The following is a 23,057-nucleotide window of genomic DNA, read 5'->3' on the forward strand; positions in this document are numbered from 1 at the left end:
TTAACCTACTGGATTGGATTCAGGATTTGCCTTCCATTGATATAAGGGCTCTGCTCATGGAAGGTGCCTCTATCCAATTTTGGTGGATCCTCCCATTCAGGTTTCTCTACTTAGTTTTACATTCCTAATGCATAACTCCCTGTTGACATTTTACCAAACCCCAAACAGAAAAATCCCTAAATTTACATCAGAATCTGTGACTAGCCAACTGATACAAATCAGGAGGTAACAGTACTTGAGGATACTACATCGGATTTTTGAGATTTCCCCACTATGGCCACATTCGGATAACACAATAGTCAATTGTGTGTTAATAGTCCACTCCACAGTTGACTATTTAGGGGGTACTTGCCACACGACATGTTTTTAGTCAACTGTTGTATCAAAGTATCAAATATTACTTTTTTGGATTTGCAGGTTTGTAGGCTATTCATAAATTTCTTGAGTTTGCTTAGTGCTGTTGAGTACTTGCTTTGTTTCTTCAACTTGAGCATTTTTCACCTGTATTGGGAAGGAAACTAACATATTTGCAGCTAGACTCATTTCTCTACATTTAACATTTGCCAACGAATTTATCTTTCCTCAAAGGAATGACACAATAACATTTTAGTGCATTCTCAGCCCATGCTGCTTTATTGCTAAAAAATTGTATACAGGTGCAGAGTTTCCAAGTTCATTTTTGAACAATTATTGTTTACAGTGTCAAAAGAATAAATTTAACACCCTTCTTCCCCTCCCCCAAAGATGCATAGATATAAAAGCAAGCTGCCTTTTGGAAAACTTCAGATATATACAGGGCAAGATTTTTCATATTGTTACATAATTTGTGCAATGAAGTAAATGTAAATGTGACCTGTACCGTCTACTCATCAAGGTGAGTTAAACTTACATTTCTAAGACAACTTTTTGTAGGTTTTCCAAGGATCTAGGCTTTGCTACCCATTATTCTCAGTACATTCCTCCCACATGCATTATCAGACCCTTGAGTAACCTGTTTTATGTGAAAGAAGAAACTAAGTAGCACAGACATAGATTCCACCCTTTGGTTTTGCTACCCACAAACATTTGCAACCTCCAAGAAGAGCAGAGTTTCGAGGGAGGAATTCAGAGAAAAATATTGTGGTCTATTCTATACTGCCTGTTAACATGAAATCAGAGGGACAGTCAAGCTTATGTCAATACAAGTCTTCACTCCTTGCTCCGTCATCTTAAATCTATTTGGCAGCTACAAATTACAGACACTGGCAGTGTAAGAAAAAATATGGCCTCTGCAACAAACTAGAAATGTATATGCCTGGGGGGGGGACTTATAAAAATGAAAAAAAAATACATGCCTTAATGTATTTTTTATCTAGGGAAAAGGACAAACTTTGATATAAAGTGTCCATATTAGCTAAAGCTGTCCTTCAGGAACTAGTCTAGCCATTACCTAAGGGATTTTAAACACGAGGTTCCTTTAAAACAGCTTCTTCACATTAGGAAAATAATCTTCCAATCTAGGCTTTCCTACAAGAATTGTTCTTCATTAATGTTATTAGGATCCATTACTTTATTATGTATTCTGCAAATATTTGCTACCATTAAATGCACCCATTTTTTGAAGCTTAGCAATTCACTTTTGTAACTAAAGCAAAACTGGGGCAGGGTGCTGGGTGCTGCTGCTATCATTTGTTCTCTAGCAGATCAAAAGTTCCTCTTCTACTTAGCGAGTTCTAACTTGTCTTGAGGACATATCAGACAAAAAATTCCAATTTTCAGATTCTTGTAAAGTACCATTATTGCTGGTTTGAAACCAGTACATCTTAGTATAGCTGCCTAGGAGGTAAAAGAATCCTGAAAGACTTCTCCTTGAAAGGATTCAATACCTGAAGAGTATGGACTGCTTACTGATTTCATTCACTCGTTTATTTGCTGCAACAGGCTCTGACCAAGGTTCATTCTGTCTGCTATCTGAAAGTTCCTCTACTACTTAAGATAATTTGTCTATTGCCCTATTTGGGTTTCATCTATTGCCTTCTCTGTACTATGAAACTCTGCACCTTTTTTATTTGTACAATTGCAGCAGCCAAGAACCCATCTTGCCATCAACCATGTTCATATGCAGGCTCAAGGAACCACGGTGAACTTGGTAAGAGGTCAAAAGGGCTCATTCTGCTGATTCCACTTTCCAATACACAGTTTTGGTGTCATGCTTCTTCCCTCATTTGTACACTCTGCCCTCTTTTCTAAAGGGGCATGTTCTCTAAGAACAAAAATCTGAGAATCAAAGCAGTAAATTCAAGCTATTGGTATATTAGTTCCTATTGCTTCATAATGTATAAATGCATATATCAATTTACTGGTAATAACTATAACACTAGACATCTTAATCATGCATAATTAGAATACTAGCTCTATAAAAGACGGTTTGTGAGCCTGTGTGCTTGTGCCATTTTTCCATGCAAATGTTTAATTCTGAGGGCTTCACAATTCCAACTGTTTTTCAAATGTTTTACAACCCCCTCCCCCCCCTTTTTTTTTTTTTTTTTTGCATGGAGGAGCACAGCTAAGTTGTAACTTCCAGACTGTAAGAAATGCTAAGCATTGTGAAATATTTATTGTGCTGTGACTTGGAAAACTTGAGAATTCCTCCTAAAACCAACTAGCAAGTGCTCATATAGAAAGCCTCCATTCAATGAGGTCAACACACGCTTCCTTCTCTTCTCTTGGTATGCTGGAAATATTCTACCTTCCCTCACCTCCCGAGTATGATAAGTCTCATTCTCTAGTCTGTTGCTTTCCAAATTCTAGTCAAAAGGAGAATTTTCATGCAAAGGAGTTATTTTCACACAGATCATAGCTGGTTTTTATTCTTGAAGTCTTTGGGTGGGACAAATATCCCCACAGGCCATTTCCCTGAATTTCAGGGAAGGGAAAATTTATTTCTATAAATATAAAAAGAGAAAGGATGTAGACCTCTCTAATAGTATGATATTAAAAACAACAACACCTAATTCAGCTTAGATACTCCAAATCCTGGTTGCAAGGTCCCAGAACAACCAGTTGCAAACTTGCTATCTGTATACTGGAAGCCTGTTGTGAAAGACTGGCACCTATGTATTCTTTGTCAATATTGTGCTTGGATTCCTATGCCTTTGTATTTACTGCTCTTCAAAGTGCAAAGCAAAGAAGGAAAATAAAAAAGTCTAAAAGGGATAAATTGAGTAAAGGAGTTTCACCATTAAAAAATAAGAGTACAGGCTAAAAGAATAATCATACCACTAGAAGAACTGAGAAACATAAACAAGCAAGCCTTGTGCAGCCGTTCCAACGTGCTTTGAATGAAACTCTGATCTCCAGTTAAAGGATAAGAGCTATCAAAAGAATCATTACAATGCAGAGGAGGAGGAAAATACACACACACAGGGATCGCTTAAGTGCCATGAAGAGCCACTTTAGAGAAGGATCTTTTCTCCCATTAACTGCAGATGAAAATAAATTTCAACACTTCAAACTCCACAACTGCTGATAGCAACTACTGAGGTGTAAGCTGCTTAAGTGCAATCCCCCTGAAGGATATCATAGCCTCACACTTTTATAGATCAAGGCTACATTGTTCTCCATAATGACACTATGTTAAATAGCCAAGCATCTTCAAGCAATTAACCACATCCTAAGTAGATCTTCCTGAATAGCGCCATGGCTAATGCAGCAAATCTTGCATGCAGTTAAGAAGTCCACACATTCATGACCCAAATACTAAGCTAAATTTTGACTACTTACTAAATTGAGCAGCAGTACTGTGATGTCAGCCTAACACCAGTTTTGTAAATAGTGAAAAGCATTTGCAAACCAGCTGTTCAAAAGTTTTAGAGCAATACAAGTTCTACTGCAATAACCATGAGATGCCTTTAGGATTTTCCCAATGTGTGTTCAGAACAATCAAGTGGGTAATGAAGTACAAATAATTTCCTTAGCTAGCCAAGTCCTGGGAATGTTTTTGTTTGCTAGATTAACAGTAAAAGCTTCCTATAGATTTTATGTGAGCAGAATAGTTATACAAGTTTGATTGACTATCCACATATACAGGACAAGTTCATGCTTGATTCAGATTCAATTTCCAGACATTATTTTGGAAACTTATTAATTTTCATATTCTAGTATATATTTGTAGGGGTAGAGCTTTGTACAGAATATATGTAGATGCTACTTTTAAAACAGGAGCTTCCTCATTCCACCTTAACACAAGACTGTGTTAATCAAACTGCTGGTAGATAATGGATACCTCGTAATTAAGAACAGAAATAAAAGTAAAGCCACCATCCTCAAGTATACATACCAACCTTGCAGATGAATCTGGTCAAATTAATCCTCCTTAAGGCAGTTACATATTAGACTTACAGTTTCCTTAAGTCTTCAGTATGCACATGCATACAAGGATAGTGCAAGCTGTATTTTAAGGAGGTATAAACTGCATGCTCTCTAAAAGATTGCCAGCCATCCCAAAACTGAAAGTTGCTCTCCCCATTCCAAGTCCAAAAGCAGCTTTGTTAAACTAAGAAAAAGTGAAACCATATCACAAGTTTACAAGTTTTAAAAAAGTACATTTTCAAAAGACATCCACAACTCTTGGTAGAAATATTTGGATGAACTATTTTGCCTATATTCCTCAGCAAATATGACACGTCAAACCAGTTTCAAGTAATGGCAACAACCTTCCACAGTTTCCTCCATTATATATCTGGGCAGAACCTAGCCCTGTTCACAGCCTTGAAAGAGCTGCATATCAACCATGCACTATCTACAGACAAGCAGGATAAGGATTCATCCACTTCTTCATGCACAATAAGCTTCTTTCCTAGTTGCCCCAATTCTGATAAACAAAATAGCTATTCTGGTAATTATACCAGACCCTGAACTGGAGTATTCAAGTGCCAAGTTCCTTAGAGGAGAGCAATTTTTCAGCCTTTTAAAGAGAAACACATCTTGTCAGGCAACTCCCTGCAACACAGAGCACCACAAACCTATTTGGTTAGTACCATTTATTCTACTGTACAATTCTTGCTAATGCAAGTTAGTTCCTATTACATGCAGACAGTTATTGCTACTAAAGTTCTATTTATTAAGTCATCTTATGGCTTTATTTGCATCAGGGATTCTTCCCCCTACATACTGTGCTATTTTGCATTCCAGTTTCAGAGGTATTTTTCCATCAATTGATTCTCCCAAGCACTAGAACTACTTCATTCAATGGTACAAATACACAACAGAACCTTGACATAGCTCAGGTCCTCACAGTTCATATGTAAACAATCCACCTGCCCAATTTATATGAGAGAATAGCCAGAGACCTTTAAACGTAAAACTAATTCTGCAAGATCTCTTGCTTCATAGTAAATTACATGTTTCCTGTGAATTGTTAGTCAATAATCAACTCAAAGCCAGAAACATTTCTTCCCTCACCAAGGTGGCCATTTACAGACAAGACCAAGAGAAAGATGCAGTATCCTCTTTAGGCTAAAAGTATTAATTTTTTAAATGAGAGAAGTAAAGCAGTCTAAAATAGAGATCTACAAAGAATCAGACACTTGACTTAAAACTTATCCAAATGACTTGCTGGAACCTAGAGCAAGAGGCTAAGTAGGTGAGCGTCACCAACTTGGAGCATTCTCTGAAAAGAAAGGAGACATCCTACGGACATAAATAACAATGCAAGTAAATGTGTTTGGATTGCAAGAATGAAATATGATCCAACAGCTAAAGTTACCAGGAAACTCCTACAATTGCTTTTTCTAGGTAAATAGAAACTTTAAATAATTTGCTTTTAACACTGGACATTATTAATAATCTAGTATCAATGACAAATATCATTTCTGATTTAGTCAATTTTGCAAGATGTTACCCTTAATCAAAAGCTACAGTGATACCTTGACAGAAGAGTAGTTCAAGAACATATACAACTATTGGTAACTGATTCAAACAACCAGGGCCTTCTGAATCGAAAACAAAGATATATGGAGGGACATTTTTACAAGAAATAGAGGGAGTGATTAGCCATAAGCTCATGCTACTCACTGAAATTTAAAGATGCAATCCTTGTTTAGGCAAAAAAAAGTCCTACAGCTCTCATGGCTGGCTGGGGAATGCTGGGAGTTATAGGACCTTTTTCCTGTTGAAACATGTATAGGATTGCACCCAAGGAGTCCAAGTTATTTTTCTCATTATAGCAAAATATTCATTCACAGAGAAAGGACTTTAAGGACTGTGTCACTAACAATCTGAGGTTCTCTGTAGTTTCTGTTAGATGAAGCTAAAATTTACCTGGATACTTACAGATAAAATTTCCATTCACCCTCCAACTCACATTAATGATTTGATACATCCGTTTCTGCTACCATTGCCTAGAAAGGACACTGCATCTGAAGACCGTGATCATAATTTTGTCAGTTTCTTATGAGTTACACCATCAGCATTGTTAATTTGTCACTCTGAAATTGTAAAAAAAGCACTACTAGGCTCATGCACTGATCCTAACATGGCACTACAGTTTTGCTACAAAGCACTAATGCTTATGGAACTATACACATCTCAAAATGGAAGACATTGGTGATTTTGTTGTTCTCAAACAACTTGTAACATTTTGTCCACAAGTATTAAAATATATTTATATGTATATATTATACTATTGCACATGCCCCGTATTTGTTTAATCTTTCATATGGGAAAGATTTCCTGCCAACATGGAGAAACAGATGCAGATCGATATGTAAAACCAAAAAAATTAAGGCAATATTGCCTTTGCACAGTACTGTTAAGAAGATGCTACAGGACAAGTACTGCAATAGGATTTCCTGGGCAAGTACAGCAGACGTTGTTTCTCCAAGACTTTAAATTCATTCCTAATGTAGTCCCGTTCAGCGTAAATAGGTACATAGTTAGAATGGGGTTTAGAGTAAAAGGGGTGGATGGGTAAATTTCTTGGCTGGAGTTTTGTGCAACTGGTACGTCCACTCTCTTATAGTCATTTGAACAACTTGGGAAAACTAAATGTTCCCACTCTGTACTACATATTCTTTTAGAAGTAATATTTCTGAGGTGTAAGTAGCTAAGATAACATAAAATCCAGACTGATCAAACTATCATCACGCTAGATGCCTTCTAAATTTTCAGTATCAGAAAATGCAGAGAACAACTTACATTTCATTAAGATGCCTGGTCCTACATCTAGAATCCTGTGAATTTGATAGGAATTCCTGTTCAGAACATCCTACGAGGATATCCAATGACATTACATTTTGCACTTCTATTTGTCTCAGGATTTCAGTGTAATTCAAAGCTAATCTGATTCTGAATGACAAGCTAGCCAACCATGACCATTTCCCTTTCTATGCTGACCAGTCAAAGATCCGATTATGTTCTGCAGCTACAAATTAGCACATTGAGCATTCTGTCAAACATTCCATTTTTTTTCCAAATTAAATTTTCAATCAAGAAAAGCAGCTGAGTAAAATTTAAGTATTTTTGTGCATCTTTTGATAATATATATTATTAAATCAGATGAGAAATAATTATCAAGTACGAGAGCTTATTTTGGTATGCTCCTCTTATTAAATGTATGATTATAAAACCGCACAACAGGAAATGTATTCTCCAATCAGCCACTGCTTTCCTTCATAGAAAATGCCTTTGCAACTTCTCACCAGGCATCAGGTAGTTTCAAAATTTTGTTAGCCATGACTGGCCACTATTACAAATATGTACTCCCATTTTTAATCTAGATTGAGGGTTTTTTAAATCAGTTGGCAAACCTAAATTCACATTTTAATATGATTGAAATAAGGTGCACTACTAAGGGCTCCAGGGTTCAGCACAAGAAAGTACGTAAGACTTTTTTTTAAAAAAAAAACAGGAAGCCACCCACCCTGGTATAGTGTGGCTAAAGGTCAGCTATGATCCCATGCTGAAAGCAAATGTCCTATATAAATCACACACAATAGAGACAAAGAATCTTCTGTAAACATGTTAAAATCACAATTTCCACCTTAACTGTGGATAACACACCAGAGAACTAGTGAAGAAGCCCTTCCTGAGCATGTCTAGTCTTTGTTCATCTAAGTGGTGGAAAGTTATACATACACCTTTTAACTATCACTTTTGTTCCCTTTGGGTAAAAGCTTGACTTGGAGAAAGCTATTGTCCCTTTTGCTGCTGAATTCCCTAGGGAAGACTGGGGATGCCATATAAACCCAATTGCCCCAGGCTTGGTTTTTTGCTTTGTCCTTTTAAGCCTCAATCTTCTCCTCTTACTCCAGAAGGAACATTAGAAAAGAGGCAATATATCCCCTTTCCAGCCATTCTGTGCATCTGTTTTGTTCGTTTGTTTTGCTTTAAAACATGAGGATGTACTCAAACACAAAATGACTATTAGCTGTTGTGCATCAGCTGCTTTACATAGTGGCATTAAGATGATTATCTATAAATTGGCCCTTTTAAGGACAAGAAAAATTCCCATGGGGGAATTTTCCAAGTTGTTTTCTATTAATTCTTCATTACAGCACACATATATATCCTGGTTTTTCTGCCAGGAACTTTCATATAAGAAGTTTTGAGAGACATGTTTCAAGGACATATTAATTTGTTAGGTTCTCCAATAGATATGTAGGGGTAGGTAGTTACTTTACTAAAGTATTTTGAAGGAAGCAAACTATCAACCAGAACTGTTTTTTGCCTCTATATAAAATCATTTCTAGAGTGCAAGACTCTGAGAAAAGAGCTAGCATAGTTGACACTGAAAGGGCAATAATATTTTTTTCTATAATACAGGCTTCACATGTCAAGTTTTATGTTAAAAAGCTGGAGCAGAAACAGAACAGTGGTTCTTCATTTTCCCTCATGTAGATAAAGAGAGGAGTTTTCTTCACCAGAAGTGCATTCCTGGACAGGCAAAGCTTCAAAATCACCCTTTGCTGGGTCAAGAGGAAAGGACCTGGAAACACATACACACAAATTAATGTAAGTAAACTGAAACCAACTTCATGATCAATTTGATATACACACACTTTTCATTAGTACATTGGATATTTGTGGGAAATATTTTACAGATGAATTCAAGGACAAGGTTGAAAATGGGAAGATTGCTTTTACCTTTATCCGAAAAGCAATGTGCTAGTCATGACTATATTCCTGCTTATACTGGACCTATCAACTTTCACACATACAACACGGATCCTGATTGTTGTGGGGATTTCTATATGCATAAGGCTAAGCTTACCTCACACTGCAAATGTAGCTGAAATCAATTAAAATCATTGTCAGAAAAATGAGTTGAGCATGGAAGGAAAATCTACAATGGAGACAGGAGCAGGCAAAGGAAACATCAGGGCCTGCTCCAATTGGACTGCCCCTCCCTCAGGAAACAAGAGGGGGAACAGGGCCATTCCACCAGTCCTGCTGACATATTTCATTTTCCCCTCTTTTCCTTGTGTATCATATCTTTTTTAGATTGTAAGCCTGAGGGCAGTGACTGTCTTCATTGCTGATTGCTTGTAAGCTGCTCTGGGAGCCTTTTTTTTGGCTGTGGAATGGGATAAAAATGTTATATATTTTTTTTAAAAAAAATTACATATGAAGATATAAGTAGTGCCAGAAGTAGTGCATATCTTCAGGTAAGAATCCTAGAAGTTATATAGCAATATAAGTCAATTATTAAGGCTGATTGGGAGGCCATCTGGTTTGCCATGTGGGATGAAGGACGGATTTTAGGGATCAATTATTTTAGGGATCAATGCTAATGAATCCAAAGACTGCAAAGGAATAAAAAGAATACCACAGGGAGAAAAAAAGCTTCAGGTAATAGACTAGTGGTTCATGAAGTAGCTAGCAATGTTGATGGCTGTCTGGTCATTTCAATATAACTCATTCAGACTAAGCGTAGGTCTCATGATGGGACAAATTTTCAAGCATGCAGTGGGACTTCCAGCACCAAAATACACACACTCATTTTTTATGTTTTCACATTTCTAGAATTTCAACCAAGAACCCGAAACCACTTCTGAAATATTAATAGTGATTTGAATATAACTCCCCCTTTCCATACTTACTGTTGCATAAAGACCACTGTAGTTTGTTGGCTTCCAATTCTTTAACTGAAATCACAAGAAAAGATTAAGAGCTTTTAAGGCTCACAGTCAACAAATCTCAAGTCAAGCAAGATCATAAAAACAAATTCAAAAGCTTCATGGGTGATGTCTACCCTTTTTCTGGAAGAAGTTATTTCTCTTTAAGAGTTAATACTCTTTTAGAACTACATGAGCGAGCTATTGGTTATCTGTCTCATAACCAACAGAGATTAATTAAGAGAATATAGTAACATGCACATGGCACAGTTTTGACTTCTTTCAGTGTTGCTCTTTCTTTTCTTTTCTTTCTTTTTTTGCTTCTCTCTGTCTTGGCCCAGCACTACCCCAACAAAAACAAAGAAGCAAACAAGAAATGAAATGCCCATGGTTGATAGATTGAGACTAGACCAGTTTATTTTCATCACGTTAAAATGAAATGCTGTGTTTGATAAGTCGAGTACAAATATTCATAATTGAGAAATGATCAAATTGGTTCACTTGCATAAAAACATTTTAAGCCAATGTATTTGATAAAGTAATACCACCTAACCTCTGCTTTAAAATGTCTAACGAAGGAGAATCAACCACCTTTGAAGGCACCCTGGTTCCACTGTTGAACAGCATTAAGTGCTTCCTAATGCTTAGTTGAAATCTCTTTTATCAGCTGAACCCATTAGTTCATGCAAAAGAAAACAAATTTGTTCCATCAACAATGTGGCAGACCTTGCAATATTTAAAGAAGAGCTATCATATCTCCTCTTAAATATCTCTTCTCCAGGCTAAATATAGCCAACCTTTCCCACAGGAAGTAGTCTCCAGGCACCTCACTATCATTTGTCACTCTCCTTTGGATACGTTCCTATTTGTCAATATGCTTCTTAAATGCCAGCCACAGAACTCCAGATGAGGTCTGACCCAAACAGAATGGAGTAATACCGGGTCTGGATATTATACTTCTGTTGATGCAACCTAGAATTGCTTTAGTCTATTTAGTCACATCACACTGATGACTCATGGCTTGTGTCTACTAAAACCTGTACCTGGGATCTTCTGTATGTGAAGAATGCGCTCTACCACTGAGCTATGGCTTCTCCACACAATTGGGATCTCAAGGGAGATTTGCAGTAGATTGGTAAGGATTTCTGACTCCAAATTAATTAACAATAGCAGCAACAAAATGGCTCAACACCACCAACTCAAATTATATTGCTGAAATGAAGAATGCTTGAGGTAGCCAGGAGTTGATTTTTGTGTGGAGCTGCATTCAGTTTTGATACTCAAACTAAATTCCTTGTGCTCAGAACTCTTTAATTCTAAGTAACTATAAAAAATGCAAAAAGGTCAGTTTCCCCATCCCACTTTTTGAAGATGGGGATATTTGTTCATCTACAGTCTGCAGCACTTCACCTGTTCTCCAAGAACTTTAAAAAAATATAGAAAGAGGCTGTGAGATTACACCTGCAAGTTCCTTTAGTACCCAAAGATGCAATTATTTCATCCTGAAGACTTAAAATTCATTAAGAGTGCCTAGGAGCTGCTGTACCACCTCTTTACTTATCTTGGCCTGGAACTCCTTCTATTCATCATTTCTGCCAGGTTAAGTATAGTTTCCTTTGTGGGAGAAGACTGAAAGTAGGAGTTAAATAGTTCCATCATCAATATCACCCACTAGCATTTCCCCATCTTCTTCATGCAGCAGACCTATCATTTCCCCAGTATCCTCTTATCAGAATAAAGCACAACACAAGCTCCAGCCCTAGGATGCCAGTCAGCAAACTGCTTTCAAATAATCAATAAGCAGGCAAAACAAGTCCACGGACAAAATACACTTACCTTTAGCTTTGTGGCCACACAAATCATTTTATCACCACGAACCCTTGCCTTTAGCTTTCTGGTAATGCAATGTTCTTGTTTTGACTGCCAATCAAGATGATGGATGGATGGACCTGGGAGATGCACAACAGGAAAAACCATCCTAAGTTTTGACCATTAAAAAGCGTCTTACTTATTGATCTTTCCCACCTTGCAACTACTGAAGACCTTTTATGCTAATACAGGATAGTAGTGTTTGCCTAGTATTGGAACAAGGCTCTAACCTATTTCATTTCATTTAATCTAATTTAAATCACAGTAACAAATGTCTGAACCTAGATTTCAGCCCCCGTCCTATGGATTTTTATGCCGCCATTCAGCCAAAAAAGGCTCTCACAGCGGCTTACAAAAGTATTTCTTGACAGTCCCTGCCCACAGGCTTACAATCTAAAAGACATGACACAAAAGGAAAGGGGATTGGGAGGGAGGAAGAGGAGGGGGGAAAGCAAAGCAAATTCAGACTACCTAAAATGCAGTTTGTAATCAATGAGCTGTGCAAGCTTAGCATGACATGCACAGGTAGCTGCAAACACCTGGCTTGTGTGCTCCCTCCTCCTCCCCTCTCATGCACTGCAACCAGAAGCTTCTAATGGCAAACTGGAATTTATATTGTCTTTGAACCTGACAAACTGTGAACACCATTTTTCATCACAGGACAATGTATGTCTGAGAGGGAGGTGCACAGCCCAACCACTTAGGTCAGGGGTGGAGAACCAACCTTAGGCTGGGGGGGTGGGCTTTCCCCTGCACCACCGTTTCCCCCAACAACCAATCGTTTGGTAGTTTCCCCAGCTTTTGCACATCCTCCCTGCCCCCATTCTAAAAGGTCGAAATGCTTCTTCTAAGGCTTAGGTACTGGCAGTAAGAGCTTGAAGCGAAAATATGCTGATATTTTTTGGCCCCAGCCCTTTTGCCTTCAGCTATACCCACTACTGGAATGTGGCCCCCAACAGCTTCTCTGAAATTAAATTCAGCTCTCAGGCTATAAGATGCTCCCCACCACAATTTATGGGCATCTGCAGGGGACCTGCAATACTAGGTCATGCTCTCTGGCACATTTCCACTAAATGTTTAGAGATACGTTTTCCTCTTGTCATTATTGTTGCCAACATTGGTACCCAGGCTGCCATGTAAAGCATGAAATAGCTTTTACATTCAAGAAAATGCAAAGAGGCATAATTCATCAAAATCACATATGCTTAGCTCTGATTAAGAAAACTCAGAAATGCAGTATTCACATGAATGCATTTTTCAGTCAGACTCTGCATTTCTTACTATTCCCAGTGAGGAAGAAATTGAAAAAACACAGGGGGTAACGTTCCTCCCTGCCCTCAACTATATCTAATCAAGTAGTACATTATTCTAGGTAAAAGAATGGAATGTTTTCAGATAGGTATAATCAGGAAACCTGCATATTTTTGCTTGAACCTCATTGAAGGGGAGGACTACAGTTAGGTCTCAAGAATGCAAAGCTGACAAGGCCAGCAGTAGAATGATGAATCACCTGTGAGCCCAGCTGCTTCATTATACACAGCACACACAATTAAACACACACACCTAGTATACACAAACAAAAGCGTTCTGGTCCTTATTATCCTCCTCCTGCAATGCGGAATATTTTCAAAGGCAAGGAAGAATCAGCACCCTCAGCAAGATGCAGCCCTCTGGGTTTATTGCAGTTTCTAGCCATATACTGTTAAGATGGTCTTTAAATTTACATACCATCCTACGCGCTGAATTTCCATGTTCAAATCAAATTCCACTAACCACTCACTAAGTAATTTTTAACATATGTGGACATATTAATTTTTTTAAAATATCAGAAATAAAGTACTTGAATCATTGGAGGTACTTAACTAATAAGAGAGCAGGGAGGGAGGGGGCAGGGAGAGAAGGACCTGACTGGTACACTACTTCAGTTCCAGTCGTCTTCATCACATCTGTGGGTCATATTTTTCAGAACAAAATTATGCCTGTTTTTCAATGGTGTGGAATACCTGCATCTCATATGAATACCCATGGAAGGTGAGGGTATACAGTACTTTGTAAGTCAAAGAATAGAAACAGTAAATTCAAGATCTTAAAGAATCTAAAAATGAGTTTATACTTCTAAAATCATTGCTATATTCAGGAACCAGGCTGCCTGCTCCAGATTTATAACAGGATTCTCCTCTCCCTTTACCCAGTCAGCAAGCATTGAAATGGCCTGATATATTAATTCACTGTTATAACGCCAACATGCTGCTGTGTAGAATGGAGGAGATGGCTATTTTGTAAAGGAAAACAATTTCCAGAACAGCTCTTCCGCATTTCCAAGGTGGTTTTTTCCCCAACAATACTCAAAATAAGAATAAGACTAAAAAACCAAACCTCAATCTCTCTACTCCATTTGGCAAAATAGAAATTGGAAGTTATGGTTAAAATTAACCACATTATGCACTGGCAGACCAGGAGATGAAAATATGACCTGGCCTATAGACAGGTCTGTGATTCTCTAGCACCAAGTAGTTTTGTTTTGCTATTTCTGGATTGTAGATAAAGGAACAAAGTCACTGAAGAGCCAGAAGAAATATGATAGAATATATTTCTACAATTATTCAGGAACTGCACCAGAAATTCAAAGTAAAGAGCTGTCATTTCCATTTAAATGTCTATACTTCACACATTTAATTTACAGCAAGATGCTGTACAGCACCACAGAGGCTCAAGGGTTTTAATACTGTAACTTTGTATTTCACAGCCTGGGGCCAGCCTCAATACAGCAGCCATCAGCTCTGTAAAATGACATTTGAGCCCTGTTAGTAAAGATGGCAAGAAGATAGGATGAAAGGAGGGAGGGATCAGCAGTTTTTGGAGCTTTTAGTTCCAGAAGAGCAAGAAAGGCCATCCCAACCCCTTCATCTGACATTGTTTTGCAATAAGCTTCACTTTTCTACAAAAGATGCACATAGTATGAGCAATACTTCCCAGTTTTTCTAGGGATAGGGTATCACAGCACCAATAAAAACTGTTGGTGCTGCTGCAACTGAATCTCAATCCACATTTTGTGCCAAAATCAATTGTGCAGGGCAGAAAGTTTTCTACTGCAAAGTTTTTCTACAGGAAGTTTTCTATTCCTAAAAATGCAGTTTAATAAAGTGAACTGTAACGTAAGAAATAGATATGATACCAGTCAGACTGAACAGTGCCAAAATCATAGTTAACTTTCCTCAGATGAGTATACCTAGGAAATACCTGCATCTTTAATGCATAGCTCTTTGGATATGACTAAAATAACTACCATATTTCTTTGATTGTAAGACGCCATTGATAGTAAGACGCACACTAATTTCAGTACCACCAACAGAAAAAAAGCTTTGATTCTAAGAAATAATAAACGCACCCGCGATTCTAAGACGCACCCGATTTTTAGAGATGTTTAAATGGGGGGAAAAGTGTGTCTTAGAATCGAAGAAATACGATATATTAACAGATTTTAGGGCCTTATTTCCCCCCCTATAATTTAAAGAAATGTAAGGCAACTGCATGCTATTGACTTTTCATGCCTTAAGGCACAATCCAATGAAGATCATAGAATCATAGAATAGTAGAGTTGGAAGGGGCCTATAAGGCCATCGAGACCAACCCCCTGCTCAATGCAGGAATCCATCCTAAAGCATACCTGACAAATGGTTGTCCAGCTGCCTCTTGAATGCCTCTAGTATGGGAGAGACCACAACCTCCCTAGGTAACTGGTTCCATTGTCATACTGCTCTAACAGTCAGGAAGTTTTTCCTGATGTCCAGCCGGACTCTGACTTCCTGTAACTTCAGCCCGTTATTCCGTGTCCTGCACTCTGGGATGATCGAGAAGTCGGCAGCCTCCAAATTTGGAAGCTGCGGAGTATCCAATGCAGGGTGGCTGCAGTGCAGAGACAATCTTCGCCTCCACTCTCCGGCCGCCCTGCATTTTGGCCAGACAGGCAATTTTGCCTGTAATGGGGGCTTCGAGGAGGGGGAGGGAAGGGGATGGGGGGGGATAATACGTAGCCATATGTCCCCAGTCTCCTCCCCTTCCCACCTGAGGAATGCGAGCGTGGAGCGGTAGCTGGTGGAGTTTTCTCACACTGGCTACAAGAGGGGAGGGGTGGGGAGCGGGGTTTCCTGGGTCCCAGCTCAAAGCCCTGTCTACAAGCTCAGAGCCAGGAAACCAAACAATCTTATGTCCCCCTAGACAACACAGGATTGCTCCTTTTATATATTTCTAAAATAATCCAATGAAATAATTTCTAAGTAAAGCTTTGAACTTGTTTGAATATAACGTTTAAGCCATATTAAGTGTGCTGCATTGAATTTCCTTCCCAATCAAATATTTCAGTTCAATTACCTTTGACTATTAGGGAAAAAAGAGGCATTAGAAAATGGCATATATTTGGTAAATAAAATGTTAATAGTAATTCAAGCATTCTAAATCAAATCTCAATCACTTTAGGACATCAGAAGTTTTCTGATCCAAATTTTTCCAAAAAAAACACTGGCCAAAACTGAAGTACTGTTCAATTTGCTATGCAGTTTTTAGAAATAGGTGTTTCCCTTATTTATTTTCCATTTATTTATTAATTAAAACATTTGTATCCCATCCTATTATCACTGGGAACTCAGGGCAGCATACAGATAAAATCAGAACAATATAAACATAAATAATTTACACAGCTAAAAATGTGTTAGATCGTTAACAAATTAAAACCCGTAGAAAAAAATTAAAACAATAAAACAATTAAAACTAGGTGTAACTATGGAGAATTTAGCCCTCAAAGGCTTTGATAAAAAGCCAAGTTTTAACGGCGCAGAAATGAAGTCAGTGTCAGCGCCAATCGGGCCTCCAAGGGGAGGGTATTCCACAAGCGGGGTACCACAACAGAGAAACCTCTCTCCCATGTCCTACCATAATGTATGTCTCACGTTGGTGGGACGCAGAGGAGGGCTCCTCCAACAGATCTCAAATCTCCGGCAGGCAAATATAGGGAGAGGCGCTCCCTCAAGTACCGAGGTCCCAAGCCGTTTAGGGCTTTGAATGTCATTGCCACCACCTTGAATCCCAACCGGAAGTGTATAGGCAGCCAATGCAATTCTTTCAAGACTGGTGTTATATGGTCTTTATAAGATGTTCAGTGAGCAGTCTAGCTGCTGCGTTTTGCACCAGCTGCAATTTCCGACTGGTTTTCAAGGGTAATTAATTTTTGTGAACTGCCCAGGGAGCTTCAGCTATTGGGCAGTATAAAAATGCAATAAATAAATAAGGGTATCCTCATGTAGAGTGTGTTGCAGTAGCCTAATTGGGAAGTTACCAGCTGTGGCTGGTACTGTAGACTACTGTGGCTAGATTGTCCCTGTCCAGGAAAGGCTGTATTTTAGGGCCACCATTTCCTCAAATATATTTAGATATACATTCAAATTCCACAGCTATTTTAGAAAAAAAAGCCAACAGCAGAGGATCACAGCAATGCAATGATCTAAAACACTTATCTTGAAAGTTGAAAGATTACAAAAGTATTCACCTGGCACTTGATGAAATTCATCATAGGAACCAGGCAAGGCTCTCTAGGGAAGGCATTCCATAACTGGAGTGCCATCACTGAAAACACCCTCTCCTTAGTAGCTGGAAGCCAGCGCGGATGGCAAAGCAATATGATCATATTGTCTAATCCAAATTAACAGTCTCGCTGCCCTATTCTGAACTAACTGAAGTTTCTGAATAATGTTCACAGGCAGCCCCAAGTACAGTACATTTCAGAAATTCAACGTTGTTACCAGGGTATGGATAACTGTAGCAAGAGCGTCTGTCTGTTTTGGGTCACGGTATATCAACCTTGGAGGCACTTGTGCCTCCAAGACAATGCTGGATCCAAGAGCAGTGCCCAAATGCAACCCCATCTAGAGCAGGTTGACTCATCCAGCTGAAATGCCATCAAACCATGGTTTATCTCATGGCAATCTGTGGCCCTCCATTTGTAGTTGGACTGCAAGTCCTGTCATCCCTCATCATTGGCTATGCTGGCTAGGGCTGATGGGAGTTGCCCCCCAACAACATCTGGAGGGGCACATGTTGCCCACCCCTGGTTTATCTGAATGCAGCCAGAGAGGTATACTATCAGAAAGAAGCAAGCAGTAAGGAAGTGGAGGAGGTATTTTTCTAGAGGAGGTATTTTTCAAACAGTTTTAGACAAGGCTGCTCAAGTCAAGAAAATACCATTTGGAGATGCTTGAGAGGCAAGACAAACTGGGTGTATTTTATAAAGTATCCCAGTGACCTTAGATTAACGGAAAGTAGATAAAAAGAAAGAGGGAGCAGGCTAATACGGGCATAAATACAATGTGCATCAAAGCGTAAGAGAAAAAAGCTTTGGGGAAAATTAAACAGCAGTACTGAAAAGCTACATGAAGATTGGACCAAAAGTCAGTACCAATCAGGACACATTCTGAGATCTATGAAGACTCCCTGGCAACTGTGCAGCTTTCTCTAGAGCCCCCACTCCCGACAACAAATTTGCCCATTCAGAAAAGGAATATGGTACAGCCCTCCCTGGAATTTTTCTTTACACATTATTATTATTATTTATTTATTTATTTATATAGTGCCATCAATTTTCATGGTGCTGTACAGAACAAAATAAAACAAAATACAAAACGCCCTGCCATATAGTTTACATTCTAAAATCACAGTAACAAACAAACAGGGAGGGGAAAGGCCAACCAGCATGGGGGACAATAAAACAAATAATAAAAACTAGTATCAGTTCCCAAAGACATCAAGATTGTGGCATTCAGTGATATAATTCCCTATCTGTTCTCTGAAGAGGCATAATCCCAGGATTATACTACCACATACTTTTTTTTAATACATTTATCAGATTTCTTACTCTTAATAACTACTGTTCAAAAGGGATAAATTTTCAGAGGCTTGCTACATCCTCATTGTATTTTATTGTCAGAGATGAAATATCAATTTTTTTTTAGTAAACATCCACACTTGTGAAGGTTACAACAAGACTAACTGCAGCAACTTAATTTTTAACAGGAATAAGGATTTCCCCTAAATTTAAGAATTTAGTGTACTGTCAACAATTACTCATTCAATTACAGAAATAAAGAATAACCTCTTTAGCTTTTATCGTTTCCATAAATGTACTTTAACTTTAGTTGAAAACTGAAAATGTTTCTGAAACAAAGGGGCTATGAGAGCTGTCTATGAACTGTCTGAAGAGTGAGATGGTGGATGGATTGAAGCTCACTTGCTTTTTCCACCCATGGCAGTTGGGGGAAAGAAAATCCTCCCTTAGGAAATTTCAGCTGGGAATCAAAGGAGGTACCAGAGGGGCTTAGAGTAGTACTAATTCAGGTAGTGAGCTGACCCAGCCCCATCCTGCCAAATAAGGAAGGTCCCACCTGCCCTGGAATATCTACTCTTTAGTCCTAAGGATGTGGGGACAGGCTGAAGTTATGGAGGCAGGGAAGGGTTAGATGCAAGCAACAGTCCCAAGAAGCTACTTCCCCTGCAAGGGCTTTACTTGCAAGGCAGGAGAGGGGTGTGTTGGTTAAAAACTGTAGACCTAAGGCACTTTGAATAAGTCCTTAGATACTTCTTCACATCTGTCCCTCTTCTATTCAAAAGCATTTTGGCAGCTGAATAAACAAAATTCAGAAGTATGCCCAATTTTTTTTAAAAAAACCAGCACTATCTACTTCAATAGATGCAGCTGCTCTCTGAATATAGTGATGAATACTGTGCATTTGACTTAATACATTCAATATGCATTCCCTAACCATCTGCTCAAGCTCAACTAACAATTCTACATTAGATCTGCCAACTCCTTCACACTAGATATTTCAATGCTTTTTCTACAGCTAGTCATAATCTACTGCATTACATACGGACTCATCCTTCCTAGCTTTGCCCTCTTATTCACACTCTTTGAATAGAACAGTATATCTGTCACTCTTATGAGTTTGTATCTCACACTATAAACAACACTGTCAAGACGAAGAAAACAGGTTTTTTTAAAAAAGAAAATTGTCTGGAAAAGTAAATAAATGATGAATTATGTCTGCCTTCATAGGCATTCAGACATGATAGCCAGAACCCTTCTAACCCACTAAAAATCCTAAATTATATTTCCAAAGTATGCATGCACTAAATACCTGAGGGCTGTAGAGTGACATAAGAAAAGAGAAAATGGAAGAAAAGCCAACAAGAAGTTCAGTTCAAGAAAGTATTTTCTTGCAATGGTATTCTTCTGGACAGGCTACTTGGACTGGGAGTTGGAGATATTGCACTCCACTGGTTCCATTCCTACTTGGACCCCGATACCATCAGCCACGGTATCCTTCTGGATATGCTACCTGGACTCGGAGTTGGAGGTATTGCACGCCACTGGTTCCATTCCTACTTGAATGGCTGTTTCCTGAAGATGGTGCTGGGGATTATTGCTCTATCCCTTGGCTATTATGCCATGGGGTGTCACAGGGCTCTATTTTATCCCCCCATGCTGTTCAACATCTACATGAAACCCGTGGAGGAGGTTAGCCAGAGATAGAGACTGAGGTGTCACCAATATACAGACGACATCGTTTTATTTCTCTTTTCTATCAAATCCAGGTGAGGCAATGGGTGTTCTGAACTAGTGCCTGGGTGCAATGGACTGGGCAAGAGCCAATAAACTGAGACTCAATCCAGATAAGCTGGAGATACTGTTAGTGAACAAAAGAAGAGCCATGCTGGATCAGACCAAGGGTTCACCTAATCCACCATTTTGTTCACATAAAACTTCCCATGTGAAACACACAAGCAGGACATGAGTGAAACAGAACCCTCCCACCTATGTTCCCCTGCAACTGGAGTACATAGGCATACTGCCTCTGATACTGGAGGGACCATATAACCATAAGGACTAATAGCCATTGGTACCCTTACCCTCCATAAATTTGTCTAATCTCCTTTTAAAGCCATCAAAATTGGTGGCCATCACTACATTTTGTGGAAGTGAATTCCATAGTTTAACTATGTGCTCTGTGAAGAAGTACTTCATTTTATTTGTCCTGAATCTCCCACCAATGGTTGTTTTGCCCGGATAAGTGATATTCAAGCTGTTCTGGAGGGGGTTGCACTTTGCGATGCTCTTAGATCCAGCATTGTAACTGGAAGCAGCCTTAGGCTGATATAGCAACTATGATCCTACCTGGACAGATATAGCCTAGCTATAGTTATCCATTCTCTGGCAACCAATACATTTCTGTGCCAAATTCAAAGTGCTGGTATTAACTTACCAAACTCCTGCATAAGACCCTAAGATCAATCTCAGAGGCCCTTCACTGGGTGTTCCCACTGAAAAAGGTGAGGCAGGTGGCTAATAAAGAGAGGCCCTCTTTAGTGGTAGCATCCAGTAGAATAGCCTCTTCAATTTCTTAGGCTTTTTAGCCTTTCTATTTTAAACATTGTTTTAGTGCACTTTTAGATCTCTGCACTTCTGCTGGCTTTCCTCTTGGTTAGTACTTTGGTTTTATTTTGTTTTAAACTTATGGTTTTATATTATGCTTTACTATGCTTTTATATTATGCTTTACTTTCAATTTTAAACATTGTTTTAGTGCACTTTTAGATCTCTGCACTTTTGCTGGCTTTTCTCTTGGTTAGTACTTTAGTTTTATTTTGTTTTAAACTTATGCTTTTATATTATGCTTTACTATGTTATTGTATTTTATGGTTTTAAACTTTGTCTTGTAAACTGCACAGAGAGCTTTCACTAACAGGCAGTATAGAAATGAAAATAAATGAAATGAATAAAAGAATAATCATCCCTGCTCAGGAAAGAATGGGAGAGGTCTAAACAGGCAGTACTGATATAAATATTAAGGTGGGGGACTGAGGGCAACCCTGCTGTACACAACACCAGGTGCATTCTCTAGTTGGCATATTTTAACATATGGCATCCTTGAAAGTACAAGGGTAGGAGACCTACCCCACTTTCCAGGAATAAGATGCTGATTTCAAGCTGCAGTTATTATATAGGTAAAGGCTGAGGTTCGTGGCACTTGCCAGTGGGTGGCTAGTGAGCATGTGGAAGCTTGGCATACATCCTCGTTGTAAACCTTGGAAGCTGCAGGGATGACAAGAGGGATCAGAGAGCAGCCGGACAGTTCCTCACTGATCTCGCCCTTCCCCATCTGCGGAAAACAGGGGAGATGGTTTCACCTAACGAACAAGCCACCCAGCCTCCGCCTGCCTTCCCCGCTGGAAATTCTGGCGATGGCTTCCCCAGCGGATCGTTAACCCAGCAATTCCCCAGGAGCCATTCCAGCTCCAGGGCTGGAAAGGCTGGCGGTGGCTTCCTCGACCGCCGCATGGCTCAGATTCCTGGAGCACCTCGTCCGTGCCATGGCCGTCCTATCCAAGCGCCCGTAACCCTTTCCAGTCCCAGCAGTGGGAAGCAAAGGACAGGAAGACGCGGAATTGTCCCTGCGACTGTAATGCTTGGCTCGACTACCAAGGCCAGGCAAGAACTGTCGACCCCTCGCTCTAGGCCCAGCCCAACTGAAAGTTTACGGCTCTGTAGCTGAGGGAAAACGCGATGTTCCGGTCACCACAAGGAGCAGAACGGTGCCTCACAAAGCCAGGAACTAGTTAAAAGAAGAGCTTAAACCCCCGAACTTGTTTCCATCAGGAGGCACGAAACCGAGAAGGGCATGTACAACGGCTCCCGGCCAACTCAGCAACCGGGCTTGGCCAAGGAAGGTCCTAGTAGGTTTTCCGTCCAGCGGGTCGTCGTAGCCACAAACCTTTCCGTAACAGCTCTTAATTCCCGCGCCTCTTACCTCCGCCAAGGCCCCTGGGCCGCAGCCCGCGGCTCTCCCTTCACTTCTTCCTCTCACTCCGCCATCTTCCCCTTCTTACTTCAGCCACCCAATGGGAGCCCCGCGCGGAACGACAGCGCTACAAACCGCTGGTCTCGCCTATTGGGCTGAGCTCCTATCGTTCACTTCTCCGCTTTCGCCTGTTATTGGACACCCGCCTCAGCCCTGCCCAAGCTCCTGAACGCGGAGAGGCGATTGGCTAA

The 23,057-nt window shown here is 39.5% G+C and overlaps 1 long non-coding RNA gene across 2 annotated transcripts; it reads right to left on the reverse strand.

Moving 5' to 3' along the window:
• Positions 1–604: 604 nt before the first annotated feature.
• On the reverse strand, positions 605–22,896 carry LOC134392936 (uncharacterized). 2 transcript variants are annotated; one of them, XR_010025074.1, is made up of 4 exons: positions 22,816–22,896; positions 11,931–12,043; positions 10,080–10,124; positions 605–8,965 (listed from the first exon to the last, which is right to left on the reverse strand). It is a non-coding gene; the product is annotated as an uncharacterized LOC134392936 (long non-coding RNA). The 2 variants fall into 2 exon arrangements; XR_010025075.1 differs by lacking the exon at positions 22,816–22,896 and adding an exon at positions 21,963–22,128 and having other exon boundaries at positions 10,076–10,124.
• Positions 22,897–23,057: the final 161 nt, after the last annotated feature.

Source organism: Elgaria multicarinata, chromosome 2 (genome assembly GCF_023053635.1).
Source record: "Elgaria multicarinata webbii isolate HBS135686 ecotype San Diego chromosome 2, rElgMul1.1.pri, whole genome shotgun sequence".
In the NCBI taxonomy this organism is placed as follows: Eukaryota; Metazoa; Chordata; class Lepidosauria; order Squamata; family Anguidae; genus Elgaria; species Elgaria multicarinata.